This window comes from Triturus cristatus, chromosome 2_1 (assembly GCF_964204655.1).
Source record: "Triturus cristatus chromosome 2_1, aTriCri1.1, whole genome shotgun sequence".
NCBI classification, from domain to species: Eukaryota; Metazoa; Chordata; class Amphibia; order Caudata; family Salamandridae; genus Triturus; species Triturus cristatus.
This window is the reverse complement of record NC_140581.1, coordinates 264,007,410-264,026,028: the sequence shown is the minus strand read 5'-3', so window position 1 is coordinate 264,026,028 and position 18,619 is coordinate 264,007,410.

Here is an 18,619-nt window from a genome sequence, read left to right as displayed (position 1 = left end):
TTAGTTTTATTAGTTACTTTTAAGGTTGAATTTGGGATGGACACAGAAAATATGACTAATATAGAGAAGAATTCACAAAAAGTAGTTCCAATTAGAAGTGGTAGTTACATACACAAAGATAGGTCAATTAATAATTTTTCTAGTAATGTTTTTTCTAAACTGTTATATGAATATGTGAAGACAATGGAAGTGAGGGATTGCTATGTCTGCATGCAGTTACCTGCATCCGTTTCAGAGGGTGTTACTTATCACCATTTACCAGCTACATATGGTATTTCTTGTAGTATTTTAAGTAGTGTTTTTTATTTGTTAGGGAAAATAGATTATAGGATGTCTAACAGAGATAGTATTTTTGGGCACTTGCCAATGAATAAAGAGCTGAATCCAGCTAAAGAAGCTAACACTTTTGGTGAGATTTTTATTGAAGAAAAAGGACTAACATTAGATTACATTTTTAAGAATAATTTAACTTGCAGTCTGAAAGAAGAGGAGAAAGCTTTCCTGGATATGGTAGAGGAAAGGAGAGTGAACATGCATGAGAAAACGGGAAAATATGAAGTGAGTGAGACAATTTGGGACATTGAAATGGGAAAAGAGTTGAGAAATGGGGCTAGTCCAACTTTAGCTCTAGATGCACCGCAGAAGGGTAAACTATGCATTACCAGAAGGAAATCCCAATATGATACATATTTCGTGGGGACTAGTGAGTGCCATGATACATATTTCGTTGCGACAGGTTGGGGTTTCAGAGGTGGAGAAGATACAATTTTTCCAGGAGTGTACTATGTGTGTGGGAACAAGGCTTATTACAAGTTGCCTGACCATTGGTATGGCACGTGTTATGTGGGTCTAGTTTTTCCTAAGATTTTTCATACAGATAAAATAAGAGATGTAGAAGATATTAACTTATTAACACGTTTTAAGAGAGAAACTTGGTCTGAAATTGTGGGTGATATTTTTGGGGTTTTGATTCCAGCAGTGGGAATTTCTTTGAATGCTTATGGAATTCGGAAACTGTCCACAGTGGTTGATCGCTTATCGACAAATACCGCAGGAGGGTTTCTTTTGGTAAATACGGAGTTAAGTGCCGTACGTGCCATGTCCATGCAAAATCGACTTGCCCTTGATATTCTTTTGGCCAAGGAGGGTGGAGTTTGTGGAATTTTGAAAGTTCAACATTGTTGCACTTACATTCCTGATGAAAGTAAAGACCTGAAGGTCTATATCAAAAATATTACTGATTTGCATGAAGAATTAGTACCACTTGAAACTGGGAGTTTATGGACTAAAATAGCTAATAAGATGATAGCTGTTAAGGATTTTATTGCAAAAATAGGTAGTACTATTATAGGTAGAATATTGTTTCCTTTGTCTTGTATAATTGTTGCTTTACTGATACTAAGATTAGTGTGTGTGTGTTGTAAAAACAGGAGAGGGAAAGAGAAATTGAAAAATGGAAAGAAAAACAAGAATTCGAAAAATTCGAAAAGAGAACCAGAAGAGATTGAATTAGAAGAATTAAGGGAGAGTGTTTATTTAGAGACAAAGAGAGATGATGAAAGAGTGACTGGTGTGTAATTTTGTGTAAGGGGAAAAGACATTTCTGATTTCTCCTAAAATGGGACTACATTTTCACTAAATTTCTTTTTGGGGGTTTATTTGGTGATAAAATCACCAAAGGGGGGATTGCTGGAGCAGAGTTTTCTTTTAGAAAATTCTGGAGCTTTTGAAGCTCTGGCATGTCTATGCGTTTTATTAATTTATTAATAATTAACAATTAAGTATTTGTCTTGTGCAAGTGTGTTTTACTACTCAACCCGTTTGTCCTAACACAAGAGAAAGTTACACGAGGGTTAGCTTATTTTTGCTGTTTCTGTATTTACAATAACGTGCAAGTTTTCATGTTTAAACGTTGCTGTGTGCTATTTATTTTGAGCACAAAACGCTGTCTGAATTAATGCTTTTTATGTCGCAAAGCTAGATAAATGCATATACATAAGGGTATTAGTGGGGTTTACACTGTTTAATCATTATGCTGTAGTAACGTTTATTATGTCTCTTTAATTAAAGATGGTCTATTGTGGCCTATGAAGGCCTTAAACGAGCTGAGAATATTTCGAAGTCTGGCTGTGGCTTATTCTGTGATGTGGCAAGGGAGACCCCTGCTGGAGAAAGGTCGAAGACAACTGACCGTGGTCCTTATTGTATTTTTCCATGAGGACATCAGCAGTTTGGAGGATCTCCAAAAGAAATGATTTGTCCTTGGCGGACAAAGGAGCTTCAGAAATGAACAATGTACTGTAGCCCGGCTGCCGAGGGAAGTGAACAAGTTGGATACTTTAATAGTTTCTGTTTCTTGGTTCCTGTTCCGTAGTTCACGTCTTGTGACTTTTCCTGAGCGAAGATTTTCAGATGTTGCAATGTTACATCCCTTCTTTCTCGTTCTGCTCAGTGATACAGTTTATACTGCCAACTTTATGTGTGTTTCTATTGTATTTTTCATTATAAGAATTGTTAGCTTAGGGAGGGCTTTGCCACTTGCCATTTTACCTTTGCCGCGTGAACTTGCGTTGCTGAGGACTGATGCTGAGGACTCTGTCCTGAGAGACTTTACCGAGAGACTGGTCCTGACCCGTTCTGACACTTAGTTAGAATAGGTAACTATGAGAAATGATTTATTCTGATTTTACTTTGACTAATTTTAGATAAAGCAATATAACTTTAAAACATGGTGTTGAATATTTCTTTCCTTGTCAATTATTGTGTACATTTTTGATTATTATTGTATAGATTGTATAGAGTATGTTTAAGGACAACCACTATAATCAGGTCCTATCGCTTAGATATAGATGCAGGGTGGTTTAGGAGTTTTCTTCCCACAGGTTTATTGCTGGTAGAGTATTAGAGCGTATGTTAGTGAAATGGGCCCTAGCGTATGATGAATGCATGTGCGTGTAACTGTGAGATTACTCTATCCGTGGTAGTGGGCATATTTTTGATACCCTGATCTCTATCACTCCCTCGGCAGCAAGGCTGCCGCCAAAAAATCCATGCTCAGGCTTGACCTTCTCATGAGGGGCACTCGAATGAAGGCGCAGACCTTCAAGCACAGGTCCATTTAAAATGTATGGAGAATAGCAGCAAGCTGATATCCTTCACAGCTGACCCCAACTGCCTGATGCGTTTCAAAGTCAATCTTTCTCAAAGGCATTTGTGGTGAAAGAAAAAGTGCACAGCTGGTCCCTGCGTCCTCAAATACTCAATCGTGCGCCTTCTATGGGCTGTTCTGAATGAATGTTGCACGTTGCATTATGGGAGTAGCAGTCCCGTGGGGAAGTGCGTTCCCTCTGAAGTACACAAATAAACTGCCGAAATCTCAATGAAAGCCAGCGAATGGGCCTCGGCTTGTGTCGTCCTCCTAATCCTGTGCCTCCACTCCACAAACAGAAGCTGGTGAATCCGACCCCAGTGGCCCCCTATGCATATGAGGTGGTGCTCCCTCGGCGGCAAGGCAGCCGCCAATAAATCCATGCTCAGGCTTGACCTTTTAAAGAGGAGCACTCAAATGAAGGGACGGACCTTCAAGCATAGGTCTATTTAAAAGTTATGGAGAACAACAGCAAGCCGATATACTTCACTGCTGACACCAACTGCCTGACGCGTTTCAAAGTCAATCTTTCTCAAAGGCATTCGTGGTGAAAGAAAAAGTGCACAGCCGGTCCCCGTTTCCTCAAATACTCAATCGTGCGCCCTCTATGGGCACTTCTGAATGAATGCTGCACGTTGTTTTATGGGAGTAGCATCCCCATGGGGAAGTGCGTTCCCTCTGAAGTACACAAATAAACTGCTGAAATGTCATTAAAAGCTCGCAAATGGGCCTCAGCTTGTGTCATCCTCCTAATCTTGTGCCTCCACTTCACAAACAGAAGCCAGTAAATCCGACTCCAGTGGCCCCCTAGCACATGTGGTGGTGCTCCCTTGGCGGCAAGGCAGCCGCCAATAAATCCATGCTTAGGCTTGAATTTCTCATGAGGGTCACTCGAATGAAGGCAAGGACCTTCAATAATAGGTCCATTTAAAAGGTATGGAGAACAGCAGCAAGCCAATATCCTTCACAGCTGACACCAACTGCATGATGCGTTTCAAAGTCAATCTTTCCCAAAGGCATTCGTGGTGAAAGAAAAAGTGCACAGCCAGTCCCTGCTTCCACAAATACTCGATTATGCGCCCTCTATGGGCTGTTCTTAATGAATGCTGCACATTGCATTACAGGAGTAGCAGTCCCATGGGGAAGTGCGTTCCCTCTGAAGTACACAAGTAAACTGCTGAAATGTCATTGAAAGCCCGCGAATGGGCCTCAGCTTGTGTCGTCATCCTAATCCTGTGCCTCCACTCCACAAACAGAAGCCGGTGATATATATCAAACTCCAAACCCTTGCCTGAAGCTCGCTTCCAGGAAACCCAGGCACAGACCTCATTGCGCTGAAAGAACAGTCATAGCAACATTGTGGTGTTCAAAATTGCAGTGAAGTTTATTTTTGAATATTCGCCACCAAATAACCAGGCATTTCGCTTGCATCATGCGAGCTTCATCACAGGATGCGTCACGTGATCGGAAAGCCCAATAAGTAAAAAAAATACAAAAAAGTGCACAGCTGACTTTCAATACAAACGTGGCAGCAATGAAAATGAAAAACAGACTAATCAAAGAGTCTAGAACTTAAAGTAGATCTATAACATATTAACTGTTCTCAGCTTTCTCAATGAGGAAAAACCATTATCATATGCAAATATGCAAAATACAGTACTGGAAAGAGACCAAATGAAGTACATCCTAATTCATGGCAGTGGATGTAAAAGAAACCCTTTTCAAATCATAAACTGTCGTTACTTTAACATACAAAGTGCAAGTGCACAGTATATAAACATCATTGATATGTACATAAATAGAAAGTTCATGTGCAAAATTGACTTCAATCAATATATAAACTCCATTGATATGTACATGAATATAAAGTGCAAGTGCAATAATGACTTCAATCCCTGAGAATATACATCATGCTGCACGGCTAATAAACTGCAAGTGCATGATTATTAGAGAAATATCTCAAATGAGATATGTCAATTTACAGCCAGGTAGTATTTGTACAAAACGCTAAAAGCAGGGACTTGATTAAGATATATGTTGGTAAAGATAAGTCAATTAAAGACTAAATATATGTTTAAAACTAAGAAAGGGAGCAATTATTATAGTTTTTGATGGCAACAACCAGTACATATAAAAGTCAATCCAATAAAAGCCAGACCGTTGTAAAACTACTCGCTTAGGATATAAAAGTCCAGTCGTATTTGACGTAAAGTGCATGAAAATGTGCAAAACCTACAAAAATGTGCATACTAAGTGCTGTGCAACAAATAGAATTCGATAGCAGCATTTGTTACCTTCAAGCCTGAATGGAACATAATACAGTACTAATGATAGAGAACTTCTAAAACTAACATTGAAGCAAGCAGAAATAAAAGTGAAGTTACTATAAAAAGAGATCAGTAGAAAATTTGAGATGCAGGATATATAGATACATTCATATATACACACATAAGGGCACATAAATTGGATTACTAGAAGTTGTGCATATCTTCACTGGTATTCATGCCATCAGGCATTCTGTGTCTAGGGCTAAAATACATATATATATATATATATATATATATATATATATATATATATATATATTCACTGAAAAAACCATAGGTTTCACACATGTTATAGTTAGCTGGACATTTCACTCGTACAAAACCATTGAAATTCCCCCGTTATCGTTAGTTCAGCTAACTATAACTCGTGCGACCGCAATCCACTGCTGATGATGTCACATATTACATCACTCATGACATGCTCAGTGACATCACTCATGCCATCACTGATGACATCTCAAACGACATAACTGATAACATCACTGATGACATCATCCAGTGAATATGTGTCTTTCTGAAAAATAAATATTTTTTATATATGTATATCTAAAGGTTAATGGAAGAATAAATGGGTAAATAAGTGTCTGAATGGATGTTTTTTTGTAAATGTAATTGTATAACTGACTTATTTACAGTATCTTAGTGAATACAAGTATTGGTGAGTAATGTTTAAATTTTTAAATATCTGTATCAGTGTCTCACTTTGTGTATAAGTGGCTGCATGGGTTGGTGAGTAGCTACATGAGTGTGTATATGGGTTATTAGTTCGTTTTTAGAGTATCAGTATGAGTGTCTGTATGGTTCAGTGGGGGATGTTACTTAGCGTATAGAAGCATGAATGAGTGACTCACTGTTTGTATGTATTTTGAAGACAGTATGTGAGCAGGACAGTATGGGTGGATGAGTGTGTGTATGGGTGAGTAAGAGAGTGAATGACTGTCTCAATAGTGTCTTTATGAGTAAGTCCATATGTTTTAAACTAGTATATGTGAGTATTGATGTATATAAGTGAGGACATATGAGAGAGAGAGATTGGAAGAGTTCCTGTATAAATAAGTATGTGTTTCTATAAGTGATTGTTTTATAGAGTAAGTATGTGTTCGTTTCTGTAGAAGTAAGTGTAGTGGTGTGTGTATAGCTGTATATGCAAGTAAATGGATGTTTATTTGCATGTGTGACTATGTGTGTGAGTAACTCTATGTATGAGTGTAGGTGTGTAACAGGATGTATAGGTGTATGAGTACATACGATGACTGAGTACATGTATGAGTGACTATATAGAAGTGTTGATGAATGAGTGGATGCGTATGTAGATTTGGAATTACTGAATAGGTTGTTCTACCTGCTATTGGTATCTCTATATTTTTCAAAACTTCAGATTGTATTTTTCAATGTGTGTATCTAAGTTTATATTAGGATAAGAGGAGGTCTGACACTCTTACACAAGGATGATGTCATCAGTGATGTCATCAGTGATGTCATTTGAGATGTCATCAGTGATGTCATGAGTGATGTCACTGAGCATGTCATGGGTGATGTAATATGTGACGTCATCAGCAGTGGATTGCGGTCACGAGAGTTATAGTTAGCTTAACTAACTATAACGGGGGAATTTCAATGGTTTTGTACGAGTGAAATGTCCAGCTAACTATAACATGTGTGAAACCTATGGTTTTTTCAGTGAATTTGCAAGGTTTTTTAAATGCTAATTCCTAACTATAACGTGTGTGAAACCTATGGTTGTTTCAGTAAATTTGCAAGGTTTTTTAAATGCTAATTCCTAACTATAACGTGTGGGAAACCTATGTTTTTTTCTGTGCATTTGCAAGGTTTTTTAAATGCTAATTCCTAACTATAACGTGTGTGAAACCTATGTTTTTTTTAAGTGAATTTGCAAGGTTTTTTAAATTTTAAATGCTAATTTCTAACTATAACGTGTGTGAAACCTATGGTTTTTTGAGGAAATTTCAAAGGCTTTTTAAATGCTAATTTATGAATGTATTATTATATTTTTTAAATATTCATTTTACAATAAGCTACCTATGTATAGATTGACTGTATCCTGTAATATGGAATGGCTCAGCTCTTTTTTTTTTAATTTGGATAAAGTTGAACAGCATACCTAATATCTTCTATAAACTTATAAACAGTTTAATTTAAAAAAAAAAAAATTTGTAGGGTTTTTGACGGTGCGCGCACCGTGCGCGCACGAATACGTGCTCCGTGTGCGCATGCGTACGTGCTCCGTGTGCGCATGCGTACGTCGTGCATGCACCGTGCGCGCATGCTCCGTACGCGCATGTGCGCATGCGCGCATGCTCCTTACGCGCATGCACGCGTGTCATGCGCGTGCTCCGTACGCGCATGCGCGCGTGCTCCGTACGCGCATGCGTGCGTGCTCCGTGCGTGCACGGTGCGCGCACGGCAAGTCATGTGATTACGAAATAACACTTTTCATTGGTTCATAGTAGTTTCAGTTCCAGAATCTTCCAACACCACACCCACTCCCCTCATTATTTCTTCTGATTTCCTGGGAGAAGGAGCTGAGCAGCTTTTCCAGTACTCCAGTACTTGAAAATGGCAGAGCAGCAGTCATCTTCTGGGAGTGAGGAGGAGAGCTTTGTGCCACCAAGACAGAGGAAACAAAAAGACTTATTTGTTTGGAAATATTTTACTTTTCCAGAGGGCCAGAAGAAGGTGAATGCTCCTAAAGTCACCTGCACTATTTGTGGAGTGGTCTTATCAAGAGGAGATCCTAAAAAAAAATACTCTTTTAGTATCTACTCTATGTTAAGGCACTTTAGTGGAGTACATCCTGTGGCTTATGCTCGGGAGTGTACTCGAGCTGCAAGAGAGAACCCTCCAGAAGCTCAGCCAGCAGCTCAGCCGCAATTGGTGTGAAAGTTGTGATGTGATTTTTTTCGTGTGCAGAACAATATACGAACTGAGCAGTGTATCTCATCAAGATCCAGCACCTGACGCACTATTCCCAATCAATATAAATACAATGAGATTTCTTAATAGATTTTGTGTGTACACTGTAAGTGCAGCCAATACCTCAGTGCAATTCAATACAGGATTTTAGTATTTAGAATAAATCGGAAAGGTGCACCTCGTGTCTTTTTGCACGGGAAAGGCTACTCTCCATTTCATTATCAGCACTTTAACGGAAGTAAACTTGAGATAAATCTAACACACTATTCAGAAGTTGGTGCAAACTGCATATATCAGCAGTATTCCAGCGATAAGTGCCCCAAAATTTAACACCATGGTGGACTCCATCAAATAACAGTAATAAGAACAAGAAAGAGTCACACAGCAGTTAAGAGAACAACCAAAAACTTTATTAATTTTGTTTTCAAACTTTATTTTTTATAATAATAAATATATAAACGAAAAACTATTTTCAAACTTTATTTTTTTATTAACATATATATGAACAATAAACTAATAAACAAAATGTAACAACAATAATAAAAAACAACAAGGCGGAACACTACTCTGGGGACAATGGATGTCGATGACAGAGCTGGAAAATAAGAAAGATTGTTAAAAAAAAAACAACATGGTATTCTCAACAAAGTACCACAAGGAACAAATCACAGATATATAAAATGCATACAGCTAACAAAATTTTATAAGTTCAACTTACAAAAACTGTAAATGTTGCCGCTTTAAAATATTTACCGAATCTGAAGAAAATGTTTTGCAGAAGGCACCACACCAACAACGTTTTTCTTCAGTGGTGAGGACATTTTTTACTTTTTCCAAGGAGCAAACAAAGACCAATGCCACCTTCGTCACTCGCAAGATTTGCCAAAGAGTTCTGTTACGAGGAGATCCTAACAAAAAATACTCGTGCGGCACAGCAAGTATGATGAAAAACCTAAGGACCCTTCATCCAAACAATCTTGCACGAGAAGAGTGCAAACAGATGAGAAACACTCCTGTTCTGTGTCTGTAAAAAAGAATCACAAATAAATGTATATTAATAACTTTCAAATTTATACTATTCCATTACTGTACAAACACATTTTATATAAAAACTGACTATGAAACTATAGCCCTGAACCACAAGTGTGACGATCATTAAAACACTACATGCATAGTGCATACTACTTTGAAGCAGTTCATGCCCTAAAGCCTACCTCACTAAAAGACTACATGCTAACTGACTAAATTATTACAGTACTATAAGGAGACACACTGGGTGACTCACAGGGTGTTTGCTAGAAGAGTATGAATACTAACTAGGGAATAGAAGGTGTGAAACACAACTGTGTAGGTGATTAGAGGACTGCATCCATACTGCATAGGCATTTAAAGCAGTCCATGTGCTAAGGCCTGGCTCACTGCATGACTACTTGGGTACTGACTGAATGATTATTGTACAGCAAGGAGAGTGCCTAGGTGAATTTATAAGTGCTAGGCTTTTCGCACAGGGAATAGATTAGTACTTGGTACTGAATGGGTCACTAGAGGAGTGCAAAGGCAGTGACAAGTGCTGGACTGTATGGATACTGACTAGGAAATTGAAAGTGTGAAAGACAAGTGTCTAGGTGGTTAGAAGACTGCATGCCTAGTGCATAGGGGTTTGAAGCAGTCCATGTGCTAAGACCTGGCTCAGTGTATGAATACTTAGGCACTGACTGAATGATTAGAGTACTGCAAAGATAGTATCTTGGTGAATTTATAAGTGTTTGGGTTTTAGCACAGTGAATGGATTGGTACATGGTGCTGAATGGGTCACTAGAGGACTGCAAAGAGAGTGACAGGGTATTTCCTGGAAGTGTATGGATACTGACTAGGGAATTGAAGGTGTGAAAGACAATTGTGTAGGTGGTTAGAGGACTGCATACATAGAGGATAAGGGTTTGAAGCAGTCCATATACTAAGGCCTGGGTCACTGGATGAGTACTTGGGTACTGACTGAATGATTAGAGTACTGCAAGGAGAGTGTCTGGGTGAATTTATTAGGGTTTGGCGCTGTGAATGGATTAGTACATGATGCTGAATGGGTCACTAGAGGAGTGCAACGGCAGTGACAGGGTTTTTGCTGGAAGTGAACGGATACGGACTGGGGAATTGAAGGTGTGAAAGACAAGTGTGTAGTTGGTTAGAGGACTGCATGTATAGTGGATATGGGTTTGACATAGTCCATGTGCTAAGACCTGGCTCAGTGCATGAATACTTAGGCAGTGACTGAATCATTAGAGTACTGGAAAGAGAGTGTCTAGGTGAATTTATAAATGTTTGAGTTTTGCACAGTCAATGGATTAGTACATGCTGTTGAATGGGTCTCTAGAGGACTGCAAAGGAAGTGACAGGATGTTTCCTGGAAGTGTATGGATACTGACTAGGGAATTGAAGGTGTAAAAGACAAGTGTATAGTATGTCAGAACACTTTTATTTGAAGCAATCTATTTGGTACTTAGAAACTGACTAAATAATCAGACTACTTCTAGGACAGTGCTTAGGTAAAACTTTTAAATTTTCAGTTCTGCCACAGTGAACAGAATAGTACATGGTACTGCACCTTAGTGTCAAACCCTGACTCATTTTATCAATGCATAAGCAAAGACTAGCTTCTAATGCTACTAAATCATGACAACATGAGTGGTTTTAAATTAGTTATCTGTCAGCAAATACCCGATGTTACCAAATGCTTCTCTCACAGTGGTTCTCAAATGCACACAGACTCACAGTGTAATTCTAGACAACAACCACTATACCTAGGAGTTTACCAAAAATGATTCACTACTGTGGAAGTGGTAAGCGAACTGCACAAAATCTTCATATTTCAGGACTGCACTTTTGTGTCAAAGCCTGACTCATTTAATCAAAGCATAAGCAAAGACTGTCTTCTAATGCTACTAAAACTTGACAACATGGCAGGTTTTAAAACAGTTTTCTCTCAGCAAATACACGATGTTACCAAACGCTTCTCTCACAGTGGTTCTCCAATGCACACAGACTCACAGTGTGATTCTAGACAAGCACCAGTATTCCTAGGAGTTTACCAAAACTCATTCACTACACTGGAAGTGATAAGGGAACTGCACACAATCTACATATTTCACGACTGCACTTTAGTGTCAATGCCTGACTCATTTAATCAACACATAACCAAAGACTGGCTTCTAATGCTACTAAAACTTGACAACATGACAAGTTTTAAAACAGTTTTCTGTCAGCAAATTCACGATGTTACCAAACGCTTCTTTCACAGTGGTTCCCAAATGCACAACGACTCACAGTGTGATTCTAGACAACACTATCCCTTGCACTATATCAAAACACATCTATAAGTAGTACTACATTTTAGTATAGAAACATAACATAACTCATTTCACAAATTCATAAACAATGACTGGTTTCTAATTCTACCAAAATATAAAAACTGCACAGTTATCTGTCTACAAACACATGAAAAACACAAATGCCTATCACAGAATGGTTTCTACATGCACACACATTGTAGAGAAAAAAAGTACTCCCTACACTTTAGCAGGAAAAATACATTAGTCTGATTAAAATCAAAATAGTCTACATACATCCCCTCACAATTAAATAACTCATCTTTCAAGTTCTTTTGTAGATTAAGGAGTATATCAATCACTCACCATATTTTCTTTTACAGAATCTCTGCACTGTGCACCTCTCAGCAACAGCAAAGAATGGAAAAGTTTCCCTTTCGTTTTCCACACATAGACATGTAAACATCAAATCACAATCCTTCGCACATAAACTCAAAAGCAAACACACATTTCTATTGGTTAAACATTTCAACCCTTTCCAACTGAAATACATTTCAACCCTTCCCCCAATCTGCCTTCTGCCTGTTACCATAGAAACAGGTCATGGAACACTGCACTGAGCTCACAGGTCACAAGTTCAGCACACAATGTTCCTACACAAGACAGGAAGTGTGCTTGACTTTTCAACATATCAGCTTATCATATATAATGTTCCTTACAATCTGTTTTTGTTAACCAATAACAATCATACCTTTAAAAAACAAACATATACACCCTACCTTTCAGTGTAGAAAGTTGTTATACAACCAATGATTTCTTGTCATTTTTCAAAAAACGTTGCCGTGGATCCGCGCACCCACCGCGAGAGAATCCGTGCATCCAACGTGATAGGATGCGCGCACCGTGCGCGCATTTCGCCGCTAATTTTTTTTTTAAAAGAGGGGCCACAGGGGGTCCTTCTGGGACCCCCTAAGCAGATCTAGAGGGTCAGAGTATTTCCACTCTGCCCCCTTTATATCTTTTACACACTTATTCCCCTTCCATCTTCAGCCTCACTTCTACCGAGGCAGAAAATGGCCGCCAACAGTTCCTGGTTTCGAATGTAGAGAGACGCTCGACAGCCAATTAGCATTCAGCGCGCGATCGGGAGGGTGCGTGCTTCGTTCGGGGATGGTGCGCTTACGGTGTGGGTACGGTCCGCGGATCCTCCGCGGCCATAGATATCACTAACCTTTTTACCCTCATTTTCTCAGGAACTACTGAACAGATTCACACCAAATATGCAAAAGGCACGAGTACAAACTGAGGACTACCTCTTTGCCAAATTTGGTGTCATTCCGTTCAGCGGTTCGGGCTGTAGCTGCGACAACAGATCCCATGAGAAATTGCGTGGGGAAAACGCTTTTTGGGACCCCCCTTTTTTCTCGGCCCCCGCTTCACGGATCACCGCAAAACTTTCAGGGTAGGAGCAGAGTGGAGCTGGCCAAATGTTTGGAGAATTTCGAGAAGATTCGTCAATTGGCGCCAAAGATATTCCCAATAGAATGTTGTGGATTTCCTATGGAAAATGGGTCCTAACTATAACTATCTACTGGCGACCGCCAGTATATAATATATTTATTTTATTATTTATTTGTGTATTTTATAAAGCGCACAGCTGCCCCAATGGGGCATCCCGGCGCTGAGAACTTCTGGAAAAAGAAGAAAGGGCAGGGGACCTATCTAGGAAGAGAAAAGGAAGGTCTTCAGAGATTTACGAAAAACTAATTCTGATTGGCAGGTGCGTAAAGCTAGCGGGAGCTTATTCCAGCTCTGAGAGGCACAGACCTCAAAGGTTTTTCCACCTGTACGAACTCGTTTGAATCGCGGGGTGTCGAGAAAAAATAGAGAGTTGGAACGCAATGCCCTAGAGTGGGCATATGGTCGCAGGATGTTTTTCAGATGAGCTGATCCGGTGCCTTTTGAGGCTCGAAAAGCGAGCGTCATGGCTTTAAAGATACTTCTTTTAGCAATGGGTAACCAGTGCAGTTTGCGTAGAAGTGGAGAGCTATGGTGTCTAGCAGGGATTCTCTCCACAAGTCGAGCGGCGGCGTTTTGGACTGTCTGAAGTTTATGACATAGGCCTGCTGTGATGCCAAGATAAAAGGCATTGGCATAATCAAGATGGGAGATTATCAATGCCTGGATCACAGTCTTACGGCAGTCCGCGGGTAGGTAGTTGATAAGGCGTTTAATGGTCCTGATTTTAGAGAAACAGGAAGCTGCAACTGTTTGTACCTGATTGCTGAAGCTAAGATGGTTATCCCATCGTACCCCTAGGTTTTTCACCGAGTCTTTTGGGATGGGTGCTTGGCTCAGGTCATCTGGCCACCACAGACTGGAATCCAAAGGGGATGGTGAATTGAAGAACAAGACCTCCGTTTTTCCTGCATTAAGTCGGAGGGAGTTGGCGTCCATCCAACTAGAGATGTCCCTAAGGCATGATTTCAACGGATCAAAGGCAGAGACAGAGGGGGTGTCAAAAGTAAAAAGAAGCTGGATATCGTCAGCATAGGAGGTGGATGTAATCCCGGTCTGAGCGATTAGCTTGGCCAAAGGGGTGAAATAAACATTAAAAAGGAGCGGACTCAGGGAGGAGCCCTGAGGGACTCCCCATTTAAGTGGTCTGGCAAGGGAGGTGTAGGGAGGGGTAAAAACCTGCTGTGTACGGCCCGAAAGAAAAGATGAGAGCCATCTCAACACAGTGCCTCCCACACCCAGATCCTCAAGCCTTTTCAGCAAGATCTTGTGAGAGACGGTGTCAAATGCTGCTGATAAATCCAACAGCACTAACACCGCCCTCGACCCCTGGTCAAGCGTCCACCTCACCGAGTCCGCCATTTCAATAAGGGCCGACTCCGTGCTGTGGCCCGACCTGAAGCCGTGCTGAGAGTCGTGGAGAAGTCCATTGGATTCAATGTAGTTCGCCAGCTGAGAGTGCACCAGCTTTTCCAGAATCTTTGCTGGTGCAGGCAGAAGGGAAATGGGTCGGTAGTTGCTAGGTTGGTCTGGATCCAAATTGGACTTCTTGAGGATAGGGACCAGAGAGGCATGTTTCCATTTAGCAGGAAAACAACCCAGTCTAAGGGAACTGTTCCAGATGTGGTTCAAGTAAGGGTTAAGTAGAGGTGCGAGTTTTTTGTATTGCTTGGCTGGCCAGGGGTCATTAGGTGAGCCTGATTTACATTTAAGTAGCTCTGCCATGGATTCGGCTTCTGAGATGGCAGCAAACTCGGTTAGGGTGGACAATAGAGGTGTGAGAGTAGTGGGTTTTTCTTCCCGTCCTGCTGTATTAAGGGTAGGGAAGGAGGAATAGATGATTTCTATTTTATCCTCAAAAAATTGGGAAAGTTTATCACATAAAGACTGTGAAGCAGGCTGGGTGCGGGTCAGCGCGTTAGGGTCTGTGAAGGATCGAACTATGTTGAAAATCTCCCTAGCGCCATTACTGGCGAGCATAATTTTGGATTCCAGAAAGTGTCGTTTGTGTTCTACAATCAGTCTCCGGTATTCTTTAAGGGCCAATTTGTACGAGATTTTACTATCCATGGTATAGTTCTGTCTCCAGAGGCGTTCAAGAAATTTACAGGAGGCCTTTTTCTGCCTGAGCTTGTCAGAGTACCAGGGTGCGGAAGGTGCAGCCCTGTAAGTTTTAATGGGTTTAAGTGGGGCTAAAGCATCTAGGGCCTGCCTGACCCATGTGTCCAGGTGATCAATTTGGAGGTCTGGATCAAGTGACGAGCAGGGTTGAGTATTTTTTAAATATTCCAGGAGCGTTTCCGGGGTAATGCGACTCCAGTTTCGACCAGATGATTTGGGAGTGATAACGGGTCTAATGTGACAAAAGATGTCGATCTGAAAAGGGATAAGGAAATGGTCCGACCAAATGACCGGCATAGGGGGGGTCACCCGGATAGATGGTAGGTTGGAGCAGATCAGATCCAGAGTATGACCCGCTTTATGTGTGGGTAGGGATATTAATTGGATTAGGTTGCATGCTGCAAGCGTGGAAATGAAGAGATTACTGAGCGGGCATGAGTCGTTATCAACATGGATATTGAAGTCTCCTAAAGCAGTAAAATTAGCATATCGTGTGCTAAGCTGAATAACATAGTCGGCTAAGGCCGGTAAGTTTGAGGAATTGGAATGTGGGGGGCAGTAGATGAGAATTCCTGAACAAGAGGAGGAAGGGGAGAGTAGAACAATGAAAGGCATGCCTTCTATACAATCGATTTGATTAAATGGAGGGAGGGTAACCGCCCATTTGGATTTGTGAATTAAAGCGATACCACCTCCCGGTGTGCCATTAGGTCTATTGGCACAGATAATGTTATAACCCTCAGGTAAGGCTAGAGTGATTGCAGGATTTGTAGTGTCGTTCAGCCATGTTTCGGTTAAAAAGAGTAGGTCCCAGTTGTTATCACGGAGGGACTGCCAGATGTCAATGGCATGTTTGCTCAATGATCGACAATTGATCAGCGCAGCTCTGAGGGTCAGGGAGGACTGAGCTCCATGGGTGGAAGAAGGATTCCATGAGTGTATAGTGTTAATGGTATGGTCTAAAGCAGAAAGGGAAAAATTACAGACAGAGCAGGAACAAACCTCACTCCGAGCGTCTGAGGTAAGAAGCGGGCAGGTCCCACATAGGGGGGGTCTCGCAGACATCAGTTCAGTCCGGGAGTATATTATGGTAGTATGGCTAGTGAGTCGGGGAGGGAGACCGGCCCCGGTCGCGTCCTGATCGCGGACGAGCGCAGACGAGCTTGCCTTAAGCGCGCCTTCGGCGCGCAATCGGCGTGCCCGCTGCGCTCATCCGCTGCGCTTCCGGCTCAGGCACATATTTATGGAAATGAGACAGAGGGAGAGGGCGTGGCCTCGGGGTGGGTGTGTCCCAGTGAGGGCGTGGGGAATGGCGGTCAACGAAGATCGTCAATTTCGCCCTGAGCAGCGCTCGTTATGCTGTGCGAAGAGGAACCTGCACACTGCAGCGAAATAGCAGAGAAAGTGAGTAAAGTCTTTTAAAAACAAAGTTTCCACCGATAGTTAAAATAATAGAGTTTAGATCGGTCTGACTACTCCCGGCTGAGCCTCAGGAGGTTCCAGAAATTAACTAAACTCGAACCAAGCAGGCGCGTCTTTTATCAACGCCTTGCAGGGGGCGTGGCCTCGGGGTGGGTGTGTCCCAGTGAGGGCGTGGGGAATGGCGGTCAACGAAGATCGTCAATTTCGCCCTGAGCAGCGCTCGTTATGCTGTGCGAAGAGGAACCTGCACACTGCAGCGAAATAGCAGAGAAAGTGAGTAAAGTCTTTTAAAAACAAAGTTTCCACCGATAGTTAAAATAATAGAGTTAAGATCGGTCTGACTACTCCCGGCTGAGCCTCAGGAGGTTCCAGAAATTAACTATATCCGCTTCGGTGCTCATGACAAGCCCAGCTCGTCATGAGGCAAAGTGGAGCTGTGCTCATGACGAGCTGGGCTCGTCATACCCATCGCGACCCGCCAACACGCTGTTGATTCCCTGCCTGTGCAGGAGAATCAATCAGTGGGCGGGGTCGTGATGAGCTCAGCTCGTCATGAGCACAGCTCCACTGTGCCTCATGATGAGCTGGGCTCGTCACGAGCACAGCGCCGCCGCCGCCCCCCCGCACCGCGGGGGAATTACCCCCGCGTGGAAGGGGATATATATATATATACAAATATATATAAGGCCTTTTTAACTGATTTATTTTATTTTTTGCACAGACAACAATGATATGTCACAATGTTGGTATTTTACCTACTTTGTTAATGGAGGTCTTTACAAACAAAATATATGTGTGTTTTAAGAATTTATTTATTTATATTTATTTATATATTTATGTATTTAATATATTCTATACATGTACTTATGAATGTTTGTTAGGGCTAGGAACGACCGGCAGCTATCTAATCCCCTATATTACATATATAGTCTGTTCATGAGATAAAAGTTGATATGACAATTGAGCACACAATATATACGTAACTTCAGTCTGCGATATCTATAATCAGAATATATAGCTCAGACAATTACAGTCTGTGACACTAGAAAATATCCTTGTTATTATTATAATTACATACACTGGGAGGTTACATATTAACAACCAGTCCCTTCATACACTTCTCTTATACACTTTTTATGCACTGTCACTTTAATGAATTTTTAAACACCGGTTCTCTTACTTGTTCTTAAATCTTTTTTTAACATTTATTGGATACACGGGTATATTTACTTTTTATCACAAAGGACCTATGCAAAACAATTTACGTTAACAAAAAAGGAAAACACGTAGGTCTCAGGCATTTAAGCCATTATTTAACTGTTGAAGAGACTCTACAGGTATGGAGCATTGAAATATTATATCAATAGCTGACATGACAAATAGGTCATTTTAAAATGACAGGCACTCAGTGATAGAATTGTAAAGCCTGATGTCTTTCCTCCAAATTACACATTGTTGTAATTTTATAATCTGTTTTCCATGTTCATTGTACCATGTGACCTTGCAATTGCACTTTAAAAATGAATTCCTTCCGTGTAAGCGCTGTCATGTGATCAAGGCAGAGGAGCTGCCGAAACGCGTCATGGTGGAGTGTTGCTTGTAAAATAAACTAATCAAGCACCTATCTGGGTCCTTTCTCGCTTTGTTCCAGCGGAGTGGCATGGAGGCGTAGAGCGAGCATTCGTTGATATATATGTATATATATATCTATCTATCTATATATATATTCACTGAAAAAACCATAGGTTTCACACACGTTATAGTTAGGAATTAGCATTTAAAAAACCTTAGAAATTCAGTGAAAAAACCATAGGTTTCACACATGT